We start from the raw sequence: 4399 nt of genomic DNA, 5'->3' as shown, positions 1-4399 counted from the left end.
TCGCGCTCTCGGAGCGCGGCCGCGAGCTTCGTCGAGTGCTCGTGATCCTTGTCGACTTCGAGGGCCCGGGTCGACGACTCGAGCTCCGACTGATGCTGGCGGGCGAGCGAGGCGAGCTGTTCCTCGTGGCGGGCCACGGTGTCAGCCATCGTGCTCTCGTGTCCGCCGACGAGCCCGGCTTTCTGTTCGGCGAGCGCGCCCGCGTGCTTGTCGGCGAGCTCCTTCTCGCGAGCGCTCAGGGCCTTCGCGTGCGCCTCGTCGCGCTCACGCAGAGCCGTGACACGCGCAGTGGTGTGCTGCTGGTCCTTCTCGAGAGCCAGGAGCTCCCTCGCGGATTCGAGATCCGTTTCGTGCCGGCGCTGTTGCGTCGCCCGCTGCTCCTCGTGCTGTCCGAGCGTCTCGGCCATGGCCGCGTCGTGAGCCGCCGTCAGCGACGATCGCAGCTCCGCGAGGAGTGCCGCGTGCTTCTCCGCGAGCTCCTTCTCACGAGCCTCCATCGTCTTGGCGTGTTCGTCGTCGCGAGCCCGGAGCTCGGACACGAGACGCGAGTTGTGCGCGCTGTCCTTCTCGAGGGCGAGCATCTCCGTCGCGGACGCAAGCTCCGCCTCGTGCCTGCTTCGAAGCATGTCCTGCTGCTGCTGGTGCGACTTCTGCGCCTCGTCGATCTCGGTCGCGTGCTGGTCGGCCCTGGACTGCAACGCGGACTTGTGCCCGGCGAGGAGCTCGTCTTCACGAGCGCTGAGCGCCGCGGCGTGGGCGTCCGCCTTCGCTTTGAGAGCGGCCGCGTGGGCGTCGGCTTTGGCTTCGAGCTCGGCAGCGTGAGCGTCTGCCTTCGCCTGGAGCTCGGCCGCGTGAGCTTCGGCCCTCGCCTTGAGCTCGGCTTCATATGCGTCTTCGCGCGACTGAAGCGCTGCATCGTGCAGACGATCTTTCTCCGTTTCGGCGCTGTCGACGGCCCTGTCCACGGCCGCCGCATGCTTCGTCGCAGCGGACAGAAGATGTCTTTCTAGATGGGCTTGGGCGAGCCACCTGGCCCAGGCGCGATGCCGACGGTAGCGGAGGATATGATTTGCGGCCTTGGCCATGGCGTTCATGCCGCCCGCCCGCATCAACGCCTTGCGGGTATGAGTGACCGCGTCGCGCAGGGCGACGTCGTGGTCGACCTCCTTGGCAGAGGCCACACCGGCCATGTGGGTGTACATCGCCCACACTCGGAAGCTGCGAAGTACGCCCTGGATCGCTCCGCGAGTGAGGACACCGTCGGCCATCTTCGACGCCGCCCGGAACGCCGTAAAACGCAGAAGCTCGTCCGCTTCCCGCAGACGCGCCTCAGCCGAAGCCGACAGGCTCGACTCGGCGTCCGCCAGTAGCTTGGCGTGCTCCTCGTCCTTTTCAGCAAGAGTCGCTTGAACAGCCTGCTCGTACTCGAGCGCGGCCTGAGAGAGCGTCTCCTGGTGCTTCTCGGACTCAGAATCAAGCTCGGCACGGTGGAGCTTGTTCAGCGACGCCTTCTCAGCGTCAAAGGCCTCCGCCGCACGCCTGCGCTCCTCTTCCAGCGCTCGGGCGTGGGCCTCAGCAGCTGACTCGGTCGCTCGCTCGTGGGCATCGCCGCGCGAGGCAAGCTCCTGGTCGTGCAGAGCCCGAAGCTCCGCCTCGCGCTCGGCGATGGCCTGAGCGAGTGCCGCGTCGTGCTCCTGGCTCTGAGCCGTCAAAGCCGAGCGCATGTGCCGATCCTTCTCCAACGAGGCAGACTCGACGGCCGCGGAAAGCTCCGCGTCGTGATTCTCCTTGAGATAGGCAAAGTCGCTCTTGTGCCGGTCGTTGATCTCGTTGACGGCGTCGGTGTGCGCCGCGTCTCGGGAGCTGAGCTCGTTCTTGTGACGATCCTTGAGGCTCGACTCCAGGGCCTGACGCTCCTTTCCGTGGGCCTCGTCGCGCTCTCGGAGCGCGGCCGCGAGCTTCGTCGAGTGCTCGTGATCCTTGTCGACCTCGAGTGCCCGAGTCGACGACTCGAGCTCCGACTGATGCTGGCGGGCGAGCGACGCGAGCTGTTCCTCGTGGCGGGCCACGGTGTCAGCCATCGTGCTCTCGTGTCCGCCGACGAGCCCGGCTTTCTGTTCAGCGAGCGCGCCCGCGTGCTTATCGGCGAGCTCCTTCTCGCGAGCGCTCAGAGCCTTCGCGTGCGCCTCGTCACGCTCACGCAGGGCGGCAGCGAGGGCTGAGCTGTGGCTGTGGTCCTTCTCGAGAGCCAAGAGCTCAGTCGCAGATTCGAGCGACGCGGCGTGCTTCTCTTGCATGGCAGTAATCGCCTCTTTATGACCTGCCTGCATCGTAGACATGGTCTTAGCATGAGACGCATCTCGAGCGTCGAGTTCATTCTTGTGGCGGTCCGCTAGGCTAGATTCCGCGGACCGGCGCTCGTTCGCGTGAGCCTCGTCGCGTTCCCTGAGCATCGCTGCGAGCTTCGCTGTGTGCTCGCGGTCCTTCTCGATTTCCAGAGCTGATGTCTTGGCGGCGAGTTCCGTTTCGTGCCGGCGCTGTTGCGTCGCGCGCTGCTCCTCGTGCTGTCCGAGCGTCTCGGCCATGGCCGCGTCGTGAGCCGCCGTCAACGACGATCGCAGCTCCGCGAGGAGTGCCGCGTGCTTCTCCGCGAGCTCCTTCTCACGAGCCTCCATCGTCTTGGCGTGTTCGTCGTCGCGAGCCCGGAGCTCGGACACGAGACGCGAGTTGTGCGCGCTGTCCTTCTCGAGGGCGAGCATCTCCGTCGCGGACGCAAGCTCCGCCTCGTGCCTGCTTCGAAGCATGTCCTGCTGCTGCTGGTGCGACTTCTGCGCCTCGTCGATCTCGGTCGCGTGCTGGTCGGCCCTGGTCTGCAACGCGGACTTGTGCCCGGCGAGGAGCTCATCTTCACGAGCGCTGAGCGCCGCGGCGTGGGCGTCCGCCTTCGCTTTGAGAGCGGCCGCGTGGGCGTCGGCTTTGGCTTCGAGCTCGGCAGCGTGAGCGTCTGCCTTCGCCTGGAGCTCGGCCGCGTGCGCGTCCTCGCGCGACTGAAGCGCCGCGCCGTGCAGACGATCTTTCTCCGTCTCGGCGCTGCCGACGGCCCTGCCAACCTCCTGCTCGCGTTCCTCGAGCTCTCCAAGTTTGCGGACCGCCTTGTGCCACGTGTGCCACGCCCGCGAGAGGCTGCTGTATCGCATGTGAGCCACAGCTTGGGCCATCGTCCCACACGCCGCGGCCCTCGACATGGCCTTGCGGGTATGAGTGACCGCGTCGCGCAGGGCGACGTCGTGGTCGACCTCCTTGGCAGAGGCCACACCGGCCATGTGGGTGTACATCGCCCACACTCGGAAGCTGCGAAGTACGCCCTGGATCGCGCCGCGAGTGAGGACACCGTCGGCCATCTTCGACGCCGCCCGGAACGCCGTAAAACGCAGAAGCTCGTCCGCTTCCCGCAGGCGCGCCTCGGCCGAAGCCGACAGGCTCGACTCGGCGTCCGCCAGTAGCTTGGCGTGCTCCTCGTCCTTTTCTATGAGCGTCGCCTTGACAGCCTGCTCGTACTCAAACGCGGCCTGGGAGAGCGTCTCCTTGTGCCTTTCGGCCTCTGATTCTAGCTCGGCACGATGAAGCGTATCCATGGTCGCCCTCTCAGACTGCAGCTCTCCCGCTGCACGCCCGCGCTCCTCTTCCAGCGCTCGGGCGTGGGCCTCAGCAGCCGACTCGGTCGCGCGCGCGTGAGCCTCGGCGGCCGACTCGGTCGCTCGCTCGTGGGCATCGCCGCGCGAGGCAAGCTCCTGGTCGTGCAGAGCCCGAAGCTCCGCCTCGCGCTCGGCGATGGCCTGAGCGAGTGCCGCGTCGTGCTCCTGGCTCTGAGCCGTCAAAGCCGAGCGCATGTGCCGATCCTTCTCCAACGAGGCAGACTCGACGGCCGCGGAAAGCTCCGCGTCGTGATTCTCCTTGAGATAGGCAAAGTCGCTCTTGTGCCGGTCGTTGATCTCGTTGACGGCGTCGGTGTGCGCCGCGTCTCGGGAGCTGAGCTCGTTCTTGTGACGATCCTTGAGGCTCGACTCCAGGGCCTGACGCTCCTTTCCGTGGGCCTCGTCGCGCTCTCGGAGCGCGGCCGCGAGCTTCGTCGAGTGCTCGTGATCCTTGTCGACCTCGAGTGCCCGAGTCGACGACTCGAGCTCCGACTGATGCTGGCGGGCGAGCGACGCAAGCTGTTCCTCGTGGCGGGCCACGGTGTTTGCCATCGTGCTCTCGTGTCCGCCGACGAGCCCGGCTTTCTGTTCGGCGAGCGCGTCCGCGTGCTTGTCGGCGAGCTCCTTCTCGCGAGCGCTCAGAGCCTTCGCATGCGCCTCGTCACGCTCACGCAGGGCGGCAGCGAGGGCTGAGCTGTGGCTGT

The 4399-nt window shown here is 67.0% G+C and overlaps 1 protein-coding gene across 1 annotated transcript in view; it reads right to left on the bottom strand.

The window, feature by feature from the left end:
* AURANDRAFT_70889 (hypothetical protein) overlaps positions 1-4399 on the bottom strand; it is a gene marked incomplete at both ends in the record, with an annotated part of 61863 nt that overhangs the window by 27888 nt on the left and 29576 nt on the right. The window lies entirely within an intron of this gene.

The sequence above is a fragment of the Aureococcus anophagefferens genome (genome assembly GCF_000186865.1).
Source record: "Aureococcus anophagefferens unplaced genomic scaffold AURANscaffold_3, whole genome shotgun sequence".
NCBI classification, from domain to species: domain Eukaryota; class Pelagophyceae; order Pelagomonadales; family Pelagomonadaceae; genus Aureococcus; species Aureococcus anophagefferens.
Note: the sequence above shows the minus strand (reverse complement) of the source record. Positions and strands in the feature narration are given on the sequence as shown.